Genomic DNA, 14,516 nt, shown 5'->3' with positions numbered 1-14,516 from the left:
GGATACTTTGCTAGTTGACCCGTTACTTCTATAGGCGCCATAGACGCACCGCATAAGCTATGCATTCTCCGTGTTCCCAACACAAGCCAATTTTTTGGAATACATAAAAGATCACATCTAGATAAGACAAATGAGAATATATATTTGATGACATTATCCTAATAAAAGTGACAAATATCTAAAGGTTTCAAAATCAGCTGCGAGCAATGAATTACGGGGGGAGGGGAAGCATCATCTCGGCCTAAGGGTATGTTCACCCCAAATTTAGCTGCCTATTCTATGTGACTTGCACATGTAAGGGCTCGTTCACATCTGCGCCCGGCACTCCGTTCTGCAGGTTTCCGTTTCCTGCATAAAACAGAGCAGGAGACGGAAACCTGCAGGAGTCTTTCTCACCCATTCATTTGAATGGGTGAGAAAGCTGTCCGGCCGTGAGCGGCGGTGAGCGTTTTATGCTCTCCGCCGCGAAACAGGGTTTTTTAATCCGGACATAGAGTCGGACATGCAGTACTCTGTGTCCGGATTTAAAAAAACGGTTTTGCGGCGGAGAGCATAAAACGCTCACCGCCGCTCACGGCCGGACCTGGTCTGTGGTTTCCACAGAACGGACTGCTGAACGTAGGTGTTGAACCTAGCGTAAGTCTCTTTGAGGCAGGAGACACATATGGCGTCTTTGTTGGGTTTTTTCAGCCATAGCCAGAGGTGGATTTAGCGGGATGGAGAAGTAGAAGGCCCCACGTTGCAGAAATACAGCTTTTTTTTGTTGTTGCGGATTTCGTTGAGGTTTTTTGAGCCAAAGCCAACTATGGATACAAAAGGAATGGGGAATATATAGGAAATTCTCATATTTCTCTCTTCTGCTCACAGCACTCAAAAAAACGCAGCAAAATCTGCATAAAAAAAGCTGCGTTTCTGCAATGTGGGGCCTTAGCCTTAAGCCACTCTTGGCTTTGGTTACATAAATGTAAGTTGTTCTCCTATTGCTGTAAAGGGCACACGTCGTTGCTACATAGTGGAGGAAAGTAACATTTCACTTACTGCTAAGGAGTCGCCTATGGATCCACACCAGAAATCTGAATATAATAAATCTACCATGTGAACATGCCCTAATGGCTATATAGTCTTCTCAGAGCACAAGGTATACGTTACTTTCTAAACAAACCTTTTACTGTATATTCGGTTATCTGTATAATTGCCAATATCGCCGCGTCACAACAACAAGGCGTTGAAGGGTTCAGTTGTTGATCATGGACTGAAAAATGTAGTTAGCATCATTTAAAGAGATTTTATTCATGTTGTTCTCCAAACAGAAAAAGACTTGTTTTTTGCAGGATGATAATATATTGGCCTAGCCAATGAAGAATCTGGCACATCCATGCTCCGTGCTACTAGACATTTCCATCTTTCGGTGACTCTTAGTTTTATCCTGGATATCACTAAGCTTTGCCACAATAATCTTGGAGTAAATGAGCTTGTAAATGGCTGCCATGAAATTGTCTTAAAAAAATCTCTCTTTGCAATTTTCTATTTGCAGCCTCATCATTTCAGGCACATGTTCACTTTGCTGAAACAACTGAAAGATTACACAGGGGCACCAATGGAAAGGGGATTCATCCTGTACATGATGGGGCCACCAACAAGCTTCAGAAATCTCAATCTCTCCGATGAATCTCAGGGTACGGATATACAGCATTCCGGATGCAGCCATAGCCATATTCAGTATGTGAAAGCACCAGCGGCCTCAGCACTGAATGCAGCTATGGCCACATTCGGGACACTGTATGGAATCAGCCTTAGGACGCCTGGGCAATTGGGATTCAAGATCACCTGTTCTGGGGAAAGTGAAAGTGACAACAGGTTCACTGGAGAGACAACAGCAATACAACCCCCAAAAAGGTAATGGCTTTGTTGGTGATGATCACAGTCAGATACTCTACTTATGCTTCCTGGATGAATTTTTCTAATTTTAACTTTTTCTAGAGTTTTTGCCACTACTGGTAGCATGAGGCTGTACCGGCAGCCCATTCAAGGGGCGGATAATCCAACTCTTCAGGATGGACTATCCATACATGCTGTTGGAAGACTATGCGGCATCTCCCAGCATAGTCTCAAGAGCGTGGGCCATTACACAAGGAGAGCCAGATAGGGTCATAGAAGGGCATCAGTCAAGTAGCTAGTATATGAAACCCCTGCCAGAACTCTACAAAATGGCCTCCAGCAGGCTACATTTCAGTCCAGTACTGCGCAGCCGGATTCACATTCACCAGAATTGGCACATCCACTATTGACATCCCATTCTCTTTACATATGAGAACAGGTTCACACTAAACATATGTGATAAGCCTAAAAAAAAAAAAAAAATCAATCTTGAGACATTATGGTGATAATTTTCTGCCAGTGAGGGTCCAGAGAAGCATCTCCTTGGAGGTTCCCACAAACTTCCATGTGATAGTTAACGGTACTGTGACTACTCTGTTCGGTACCAGGATGGTATCCTTTAGAGCAGGGGTGCCCAATACGTCGATTGCGATCTACTGGTCGATCGCAAAGGACGTATGGGTCGATCGTGGGACGGGCAGCAGCAGCTCCGGGGGATGGCGCGCTCCCCACTCTTAGGGATGGAGGGAGCCGGGGTGCTGCTTGTTCACAGTCCAGGCTGAGAGTCATCTCCGGACACTGGCAGGCGGGGCTGCCGCAGCCCCAGCCTACCAGTGTCCAGAGATAGCTCTCAGCCTGCGCTGTGAACAAGCAGACACCAGGGATCCCTGGGCGGCCACAGAACACCGCTGTCTCCTGCTGTCACGCTCTGCCCGACCCCGCCCACATGCCCAGCCCTGCCACAGAAACGCCCCACCCACTGGCCCGCCCCGGCCCCGCCCACAAGAAGTGGGTAGTAGATCTTTTGCCTTGGTCAGTTTATAAAGTAGCTCACATGCTGAAAAAGTGTGAGCACCCCTGCTTTAGAGCCATTGATTCCCCTAGTGCAAGATAACGTCTCTGATTAGAATTTTTTACACAATTTATATCAGTGAAGATTTCCCGCGTGAGCCTTTTCTTCATTGAGATCCGATGTGTCATTTTAGAGTGGCCTTAAATTTTTTTATTTTTTTTTTGTGTTTATAGACAAAAATTCCATAAAACAAACAGGCCCCCATAACAAAATGCCACAGTGGCTATCTGCCAATACATGAGTTATGCCCACTGACTAATGACACATATCGAGAATTATTATCCATACAATAATTTGTATGCACAAAGCAGTTGCAGCATACGGTACTCACACAATAAGGTCATACTGGGATCGCCAGTCTAGAGAATATACTGTAGTGGCCTAAAAAGCAGGAAAATGTACCTGGTACCGATCATACAAGTGTAAAACACATAGTATCGTGCAACAATGCTATCACTATATGACGTCACTCACATAGTATTGTTCGTGCGGTATTTCTTGCTACATATTAGTGCCTATAGTTGTACATATAAATTGGTTCCAGTTATATCAGCAAACTACAGCGCCAAACATAGTTGTGTCCAAACTTAGATGGCAACCACATGACCATGCCAAAATAGTCTTAAGTATGTAGAAGTGCCTAAATAGTGGTCAGAAGTATAAGACGGTCCTCATAGCCAATTTATGCGGCGTTAACACTAGTGCCCTTTGGGTTTCCGTCGCAGTCCCTGGAAAAACTGCATAAGGGATTGCTTGCCGGCAGTCGGTTTTAAAACCTAAAGAAACCTGCCTGCCGGTGTCCATAGGTAGCCTCTCCACGGTGAAACTGTTTTTTTTTAGCTCGGACATTCAGGACCTTGTGTTACCGCGGAGAGGCTGCCTATGGACACCAGCAGTTTTCTTTAAAAACCCATTCAAATGAATGGCTTTATAAACAGACTGTCGGCCAGCTGTCCCCTATCCAGTTTTTCGGGGATTAGGACAGAATCCCAAAGGACGGGCAGCGGCGCAACAAAATATGTAAATGATGATATACGAAAATAGTTTGCTATACCACTGTCTAACACGGAAGTTCTAAAGATGAATCATGGGGGTTGCCTAACATTCGTAAATTCTTGGGCAGGCCATAAAAATAGGGGACTGTAAATTTTTTTGAAGATGGCACAAGCAGGTTTAGTGATTGTAAGCTCACAGTAAACGCTGGTACAGAGTTCATATCAGTATATTGGGAGATAAGTTACTTAGAGTCTTTGTTCTAATGCTTTTTCCATTTGTTGTAAAAAAAATAATTTTCTGTCTGATTTTTTGGGGAAATTCTGTCATAAAAAAAAATATTTGATGACCCTGTGACCCTTACACAGTGGTGGATATAAATCACCAGAGTATGTAGGCACACACACACTATTTTGTAAATGATCCCTTAAGCAAATTGTTCGTTCCCCAGCGACTCCTACTAATTTTGGCCCTGACCATAAATTATGGAAGTCTTTCTTATTTAATGATAATTCTTTCAATAAACCAATAATTTTCTGTTTCCTTCTAATAATAGGCTATAAATGACTAGGAATGTTTACTTTCAAAAATTACACATAATTAAAGGAGTTGTCCAGGAAAAGAAATACGGTAAATGTTTTTTTCTCTGGAGGTCAGGGAGGGAGAAAAAACCCCAAAAACCTCCAAAAAAAAATGCACTCCTCCGTCCCCAGTGCTTCAGTGTCCCAGACCATTATCTGGTTCCTCACCGCTCCAGGGCTCGTTTTGTTCTGGTGGAAATCCACCCTGCACATGACCGCTGAGGCCAATCGGCGGCCTCAGGAAAGGGCACGAGACATCACTCACGCACACTGTGACGTCCCTGTTCCTTTCCTTAGATCACTGATTGGCCTTAGTCGTCATGTGCATTAGGAACATAAACCAGAACAGGTGGAGCCACAGGACCAGACAAGCACCTGGGACCAGAGATCAGGAGGCAGGTGAGTAAGTTTTTTGGGGTTTTTTTCACCTTCCCCGTCCCCCAGAGAAAACAAAAACTTTTTCCAGGATAACCTCTTTACCCCATTCTATCTTTGCGTGGTTCCAAACTAGTTATTACAATTTCACATGCTATATTTATAGCCATATAAGCAGATATGTATATGATGTTCTCAGTCAATGCAACTGCCTATAATTGTAATTATTTGGAAATATTTCTGTATGTATTTTGTTTCATATACCAGTATGTCTTCATTTTGCTTTGGGTCTAGCAGTGCATATATCCTGCCAAATCTCAGACAGCAATCTCAAGGTTTCCAGTGTCAATGGGCTGCAACAAGAGCATGCCTACGAACGCTCCTGCAAAGTCGCCTTGTCTACACGGATATCCCATATGAAAAATACTTGATGCATTACAAAAATATATTAAAATATTTTGTTAACTATAAAAGTGTTCTATACAACAATTATAATTCTCTTTGGTGAACTCCTGAAAGCCCATGTGACTTTGTATGATTTTTTTTTAACATCACTACTTTTTATTACATGCGGTATTTTTCCATGTCAGACCACCCTAGAGTTTATCTGTGATCTCCTGGTTACACAACCGTCTGAATCTCAAGAGATGTACCTTGACAACTACTCAATCTATGAACACAACAAATTTTTACTAGAGATGAGAGAACAGTAAAATGTCCGATGTTCGATATTCGTTTCGAGTAGCCCCTCAATATTTGACTACTCAAATCGAATATCGAACCCTATTATAGTCTATGGGGGGAAAATGCTCGTTTCAGGGGTAGGCAACATTCGATCAAATTATACTTACCAAGTCCACGAGTGAGGGTCGGGCTGGATCCTCCGAGAAGTCTTCTCCGTGCAGCGTCCCCGCAGCATCTTCTGGCTCTGAATTCACTCTGCCAGGCATTGGGCCTGGGCAGAGCCGACTGCGCATGCCCGCACTACAAGCGGACATGCGCAGTCGGCTCTGCCCAGGCCCGATACCTGGCACAGTGAATGAAGAGCCGGAAGACGCCGCGGGGAAGCTGCACAGAGAAGACTTCTAAAGGTAGGAGAAGAACCAGCATTGATTGGCCAACTGTATAGCATTCGGCCAATCAATGCTGGTTCTGCATCGAACTTTTCCATTCGAATAGCGAGTGGTACTCGATCGAGTATGAGTATTTCGAATACCGTAGTATTCGATCAAATACCTACTCGATCGAATACTACTCGCTCATCTCTAATTTTTACCTACCAAGAATAACATTTTAAAGGACCTTTAAATTTATATTAAAAATGTGAAAGTTATCTTTTTCAATATCTTACTTTATGGCCAAGATAGGATCACTGTTTGTTAAAGTCACCAACTGAACGAATCTGTATAAAAGCTCACCAAAACGCTAACTGCAACAATTCGAGGCTGGAAGTAAGTACATAAGGTTATAGAGAGAATACCTTAAAGGGGTTGTCCAGGATAACCTGTTTTGGGTTTTTTTGCAAGAAGGCTGGGGAAGGTGAAAAAAGCACAACTCCTTCACCTGTCCCCGGTGCTCCGGTGTCTCCCACCATAGTCCTGTCTTGCTTTTCTGGGGGTCTTGCTTTGACGGAAGTGACCACTGAGGCAAAAAAGTCGCCTAAGGAAAGAACAGGGGACATCACACGTCCCAATTCCTCTACTTATGCTGCAGTATGGCCTTAGTGGTTACAAGTCGAGTGGATGTCCATCAAAACAAGACCCCAGAGTAGCAGGACCGGACCATGGTGACTGACATCGGAGCACCGGGGACAGGCGAGTATGGTTTTTTTTCCACCCCAGGATTCTTGAGTAAAAACAGGTTATATGGCCAGCCCCTTTAATTGTATATGTCGGTGAACGAACTCAATAAGAACAATTTCATGTAATTCTGACATCTAGTTTTCCAATTTTGTAAACAGCCAATGAGTAAATCAGCATTCTTCATTGGATTAAAGAAAATAAAAAAATAAAGAAGTACAGGATTGTATTCCATCTAACAAAATCCTACAAATACTATTTTAGATTTTGTATTTTCTCCAAACATATTTGTCACCTGCAAGATACTGATATATGTAAATCTCATTTTTGATTTGGGATTACACGTTCCTTTTGCAGTAAAAGTAAAAGCGTCGCCTGCTCTGGCTGAACAGTTTGCTGCCCACAAGGCAATAGGACTGAACTGTGCTAACAAGCCTTGCATATAGGTTTTCGTTCCCAAAAGGATCAGCCAGTAAAGTAATGGACTACAGGAATTATCAGCAAACCCGTAAAGTGAATTAAAGCAATTATCCAGTTGTATACTAGAAAATCGTAAGCAAGGCTGAGCCTAATGGGGAGGATTACCTGCTATGTAATATCCTCAGTGCTGCATTACTGCTTTATCCTTCAGTTCCATTGTCCGGGCCTACTGGTAGTCTGAACTCCGCCTCCCGTCTTTGGTCACCATTCCTATCACCCTCTCCGTTGCAGATACACCATACTATAGATCTTAATGGGAGTGCCCGGTTAGGTATATTATATGTGGCGTTTTTCTGCTCACGTATATACTTGAGTATAAGCCAAATTTTTCAGCACAGTTTTTGTGCTGAAAAAGCCCCCCTCGGCTTATACTCGAGTCAAGTAAAAAAAAAAAAAAAACGTTCCCAGTTTTTTGTGGTAAAATTAGGGGCCTCGGCTTATATTTTCGGGTCGGCTTATACTCGAGTATATACAGTAATATAAAGCCGTTCCAATTACATTAAAAAATCAGCTTATTCATCTGAAGTCACCAAAATGATTCCTGTACGTAGCTGGGTTTGCTTGGGCCACATTTTAGAATTAATTTTGGCATCTCACTTTCTGGAAAACACAGATTCCTTAACACCATCCAATGTTCCTTCACTTCTACCCCTTTTACTATTATTTAAAGTGACTCTCAGGTTCACAATAAAAATTTTGCAAAAAATACCTGATGCCTCTTTTTTTTTTCTCCAATTCACAGCCCTCTATTCATTTCATTATTCTGCACACATTGAAGGGACATTATTAAAGCTAGCATTTTGCATCCCGGTCTAAGTAAAGGCTCCCGTTAGTGCTGTCTGTGGCCTAATTACCAAGGGGCTTTGGCATCTTAATAAATCAGGTGTAGCCAGGAGTGAACCTTCCTTTTTCGCCGCCCGAGGTGGACGACAGAAAGCGGCATTCACAGGCAGAGAGCAGGCAGGGAGAGGACCTGCTCTCTGCCTGAGCATGAGGGGAGGCCTCCCCAATCCACCACTCGGTGCTAAGCCAGTCCAGGACAGCTTGCTATGGACTGGCTTAGGTAAGCAAAAATGCCGCCCTCCCTGGGGCCCTGGCATAGCGCCGCCTGAAGCGGTCGCTTCAGGTCACCTCATGGAAGGTGCGGCGCTGGGTGTAGCCCGATTTCCTGTATAAATCATGCCATCATGAAAAATCATGAATTTTACAGGGACTCTATCATTGCAAGAATACCTTGCATGTATTGCGCATGTCCAATCAACCATTTTTTTGTGTTCACCTACAGTGTTCTGCGCCTGCAAAAGAATTGAGAACACTAAAATGGCTGCTTGGAGAAGCGCAGTCCACTCTGCCCAAGATTTCAACTAGAACAGTCCAACGTCAGATGCCAGGAAGGAGGAGAATAGACAGAGCACAAGCAGTGGAGGGACAGTATTAAAGGCATGATGCAAGGGGTGCTTGGAGGCCTTGGGGAATGCCCAGGGTGCTCAGTGAGGATCATTTGCATAATGAAAGAAAGCGTTTTAACAAGAAACGGCAGGGACAAGACAAGAGGTAAAGGCAGTAATGGAGGTAAATGTGTGTTTAGCCAAAGGACTTTTTGCAATGATGGACTCCCTTTAATAAATATGTCAGTGCAAGGCATGCGCTGCCCGCCCTATTCTCTGCCCCATTCCTCCCAATTTCACAGAAAGAGGCAAGTGAGGTGACAAAGGAGCAATGTGGTGCAAGAAAGGGCCTTACGCCAAAGATGTGCCGCATTATCACTCTTCTATGCCAAAAAAAAGGAGTAGATGGGATATTAGCTTTACAAAAAAGTGGGCATGGCAACAGTGTACAGGGGGTGAAGCCATCAGTGCTGCCATATCATTCAACATTTTCATCTGGCAAAAATGATGAAAGAAATGTATGTTAGCTACAACCTCCAGGTGCACAGCTTAGGTCTGGGGCTCGGGGGTATAAATCTGCCCCCGTGTGCATAGGGTAGCACTAGAAACTAGTGGCCATTTTACAAAAATTAAGACGGCAACAGAAATCAGGGGAACCGCACCGGAACAATAAAGATGGGCACCAGGTATGTTACCATGAATTTATTGGGAAGAAGATGGTCACTTTAATTAAGAGAATGTCATCAATATAACCCCGACTACCACCTTTATATCCATCCCAACAAGATCATGACTGATCCTCAGACTAAATGTTACTCACACCTTTACTAGAATCCAATAAACAGTTATAATTGTTTCTGCCTTAGGGGATAGAATAATTGAAAAAATGAGAAATGTTTCATTTACTTAATTAAAAAAAAGTTGTACAATGTAATTAGTTAAAAATAATACTGCTGAAATCATCTCCGATCCTGCGTTCTGCTGCCTACTTGGTTTTCAGCCGGAAGAAATTAACTTTTTAGTCTTATGACATTTTTTTTTTTTTTGCAAGAGACATAAAATAATCGGTCTGTAAACAGAAAATGACGCCACAATGTAGAAACCATAGTCGGAAATAAACAAACATTGTATGTTAGTCACACTGTCTACTGGCTCAGGGTTTTTGTAAGCGAATTCTCACGGCCTTTAATGTCTTCCCATTCCCTTCCTAATTAATCACGGCGTCAGAGCTGCAACATTTCAGTGCCCTCCTCTCGGACATTCAGCCGCAGATCCAATTTAATTTGTTGAGCTGTATCGATTAATTGTCACTCTTTAATCTTACTGAAGGATCCGTGTTTTGCTTCCAGGAATTCCCAGGTTCTGCATATCCTTGGTTGATTAACTCCTTCATTGCAAACCAACATAAAGCCATATGGTGGAGCAATCTGGATCACTGGAGCATCGACACAGCTTTTCCAACATTTAATTTAGAACCTGGAAATAATCACGACTAGAATAAAGAGACTCAATGCTGAGTAATATAGTAACTAACAATACTGGACAAATCACACAGCCAGGGGGGTAACTACTGTGGTGACATTTGTAAGGGCTGCCAAAGGGCCCAGGACATTAGGGGGCCCGGTGAAGCTGCTACAGCTTTGGATTCTGTTTTTTATTATTTTTTTTAAATAGGCCGTTACCTGCTAGAGTAACTCTAGTAGGTAACAGGTCCTATTTACTTACCGATCCTGGCACCTGCTCATAGCCATCGGCGCTTCCCCTTCTGCAGAGGCGTGTGAGCAGGAGCTGGGATTGGTAAATGAGGTTGTGGGCCCACAAACAGTATCATTATACTCGAAGGGCCTTTTCAGCCCCCCCGGGTATAATGATTGGAGGCCCAGGAGAGGTGAGGGAACGTAAAAAACACTGTTAGGGTGCATTCACACTACGGATACGGTGACTGATTCTGAATGTTAAAACACGGTCAGAATCAGTGCGTATAAAGCAGATCCCATTCATTTCAATGGGAGCCGGCATACGAGTGCTCCACATTGAAATGAATGGGCTGCTTTTTACTCTACGAGCGCTCCCATTGAAGTGAATGGGAAGCGCTCGCGTGTACGGCTCGGACTGAGTCGAGCGCCGGGCCCCTTCACACAGCGAGCCGTACACGTGAGCGCTTCCCATTCGTTTCAATGGGAGCGCTCGTAGAGTAAAAAGCAGCCCATCCATTTCAATGGGGAGCGCTCGTATGCCGGCTCCCATTGAAATGAATGGGATCTGCTTTATACGCACTGATTCTGAACGTTAAAACACGTCACCGTATCCGTAGTGTGAATGCACCCTTACTTACCTCTCCTGGCTCTGGAAGGCTCCAGGTCTACAGACATCACATGGGCCAGGCTTGTGTCATATTACGTTACGACACAAGCCCCGGCTCATCTCTTCCATCATTGAAGAAGGCCGACATCAGCAGGGAGTGCACCAAAGTCAGGGAGAGGTAAGTTACATTGTTTTTTTATGTTTGTATCCCTCAAAGGGTCTCCAATTAGACTCCAGAATATAATAATTGTTCATGGATGGGCCATAATACTGTGTCCACTGGGTCCACTATGGGGCATAATACTGTGTACAGGGGCCACTATGGGACATAATACTGTTTACAGGGTCCACTATGGGGTATAATACTGTGTACAGGGGCCACTATAGGGCATAATACTGTGTACAGGGGCCACTATAGGGTATAATAGTGTGTGCAGGAATGCAGGGGGGGGGGGGCGGTCAGGGGAGATGGGAAGTGGGGGCCATGTGAAAAGTTCACCACAGGGCCCCACCATTCCTAGTCAAACAACTGCTTACGGCTCAAAATTGCTGAATTCTCCAACAATGATGCCTTATTAGAAGTTAGATTACTAGTGGTTAAATGGAGGCTGTCAACAGGAAAACCAGTATCAAAACAAAGACAGCACCTTGTAGAGTGGTTTCTACACTTTCCAAACTTGCCTTTCTTATTCTGCATGGTAGCTTCATTTTCATGAAAACAAGAATTTTAACTAATGCCCAGCTCTGCCCTCTCAGCTCTCATTGTCAGGATCAGTTATGGCGATCGCAGTCTGGACTGTTTTTTGCAAGCCTGATGATATTAAGCTACACCGGTAAGGCAGCTGTAGACAAAATGGGAGATGTCACTCAAGCAATCTAATTTTGTTCAAGTTTATGGAGACTTCTAGATTTTCTTGTTTTTGCTTAAAGAAACTAAAAAAAAATCCTTCAGTGATCTGCACAGCGGGGAGCGGGCAGAAATATCTCATGTAGATTCCTTATCTTACCATCCAATGATTGACTACCGAGAAGAAACTGTTGATCATAGCTTGCGTGAAGTAGATCAGACTTCGGAGCATCAATTTGACGAATCACAAAATCACAGCCATACTTCTTTGAAACCTTGCATTCATTTGGCCTATTTTACCATTTTATTACATTCAGATAGCTATAACACACCTATGGATGGAAGTAATATCGATAAGAACTTTCCAGATTTGTTCTAATGGGATCAAATCATGACACAAAATGTATAACCCTATAACAGGCATGGCAACCAACTACACCAAAAGATGTTGAAATATCATCCAATACCCATAAGTCAGAGCAACCAGGGCCCTGCTGTGTATCTGTAACACAGAGACCAAAGAAACACATCTCGCTTCACATTGTTGTCGCCAGCGTTTTACGGAGGTAGAAGTAGTCGAGACAAAGAGTAGTTACCAGTAGTTGCATCAAGGATCAGCACGAGGACTTCACTCCAAAGTAGACACTTTGAACTAATATGTGAATGTAGCAGTCACAAGGCACCACAGTTAAAAAAAAAAAAACATGTGGCAGTAGTCTGTTTTTTTTTTCCTGCAAAACCTGTTTATTCACAATTTGTTGTAACGTGCAACGGCATGCATGCATTCCTCACCACCTACTACGGTGCCTTCTCAGACTACCGTATGACACCACCTTATTAGCCTGGACCAAAGGCCTGATGAAGGGACAAGTACTTGAAACGTTAATGTTGCACCTTACAACAATTTTTTTTACAGAAAAAAAAAAAAAAAAAAAGAGTGCCGTCACATAATTTTTTTTTATTTTTTATTTTTTTTTACAAGGCTTATATTTGGGAGTTGGTCAGTCTCCCAAGGATCGTGCACCCAAATCAATTTTGAGTCATTTGGAGAGAAGTTCCGCCCTGTACCCCATTTTCACATGGCACCACAATTCTCATGTCCTACAGGTTCTGCTTCGCTGGTACATAGCGGGCTATGTACACTTGTTTTTAGATACTGGCTGTTTTTGAGGAATTACTCGTACAACAAAGGAGCAGGAAACTCTCTCAATTATAGGGGAACTTTCCCTACTGGCATGACTACAAAGCATCAGGCCATAGCGTATTTAGGCTGTACCACAGATGGCAACTAGAGCGAGTAGTATTCGATCGAATACGACTATTCAATCGAATACCACGCGGGAAAATTCCATTGAATTCAATTCAAAAACCTCCTCATGCTCCTCATCCTGCTACTTCCGGAATTTGGAGGATCCAATGTGTCGAACTTTGGTTTCCATGGAAACCGGAACAACATTCCTGTTTTTTCCCATAGACTATATGTAAGGATTGGAGTCAGGGTCAGGCAGTGCAAAGTGACACAGCTGGGAAAGCAACACTGTGCAAATAATGACAAAAGGGGTCGTAGGCCCTGCGGCTATGACTATACTGTAATATCTGAGATGAGGCAGACCAATGCACTTCCTAATTGAAGTGCGCCTACCACGACTCCTTACGCTTCTATCCCGGCGGCTAGGATAAGGGGAGAGGAGGCCCTGAAAGTCCTAGGAACTGGAGTCACGGGGTCACACCTAAACAGAAAGCACAGTGTAACTGCAATGCAAAACAAAAGACTAAATAGCCTGGAACCAGGGAGGACCACAAGTCCCAGCAAGACACAGAAGAGAAGGCGAGGTCAGACGAGCAAGAGGTGAAGCCAGGAGATATAATAAAAGGTACCAAATCAAAAGACAAGGGATAGTCAAAAATACAAGCCGGGTCTAAAAACCAAGAAACATATGGAATACAAACAGACAGGGAATCAGACTGAGCAGAGGGACCAGGAAACACAAAGTGAATGGCTGGCAAGGATCCATGCCTGGGTGGGGTTTAAATAGCAGCAGAGAACACACCTGATGGCTAATGGCATGGAGACTGAAGGCAAGGAAAAGATTAACCCTTAATGACCTAAGCACACCCAATAGAACTCCTAACACGTCTCCCAGGGAGACGCCGCGCAGCAAGAAGACCGCGGCGACTCCGTATCCTGACACTATAATGTTATTCGTTATTTGATCGAATACTATTCGCTCATCTCTAATGGCAACAAAGGACACCACTCGCGGAATAACCAATAGGCCCAATTGGGTTGGTTAGAATCAACGTACTGCTCTCCGTCCAGGAAGGACTAGGTTGAAGTAGACATTGTACTCATTTAAAGTTACATACAATGCAATAAGTCATTGGCACATACAGCATAATGTATGTTTTAAGGTGCACAACTTGAGGACGTTGCCCATCTAAACCCATGTATAACAAAACTTAGTTGCTTTATTAAGCCATTTCCCTGTGGATATTGTGCGGTTATAGTGTGGTTTATATATTCTCTTTTTTCCTAGTAGAACAAAACTCTCCACAACAAGAACAAAAAAATATTACAACTGGAAGCAATTTAATACACTTAATAAATGCACATAAGGCCAATGCAATAAAATACAGCACCAGTAAAAATGTCTTCAAAAACAATAAGCGTGAGCTGGCCTAAGAAGTATATCAGAGAAGGGTTTATATACTACTATATCTACAGAGGATTTCAATGTCTTCGTGCTTGCCCTAGACCCCACTTTGAGCAGTTGGTGGTCTATCAATGGTTGCCAAACG

Source organism: Leptodactylus fuscus, chromosome 8 (genome assembly GCF_031893055.1).
Source record: "Leptodactylus fuscus isolate aLepFus1 chromosome 8, aLepFus1.hap2, whole genome shotgun sequence".
Lineage (NCBI taxonomy): Eukaryota > Metazoa > Chordata > Amphibia > Anura > Leptodactylidae > Leptodactylus > Leptodactylus fuscus.
Note: the sequence above shows the minus strand (reverse complement) of the source record.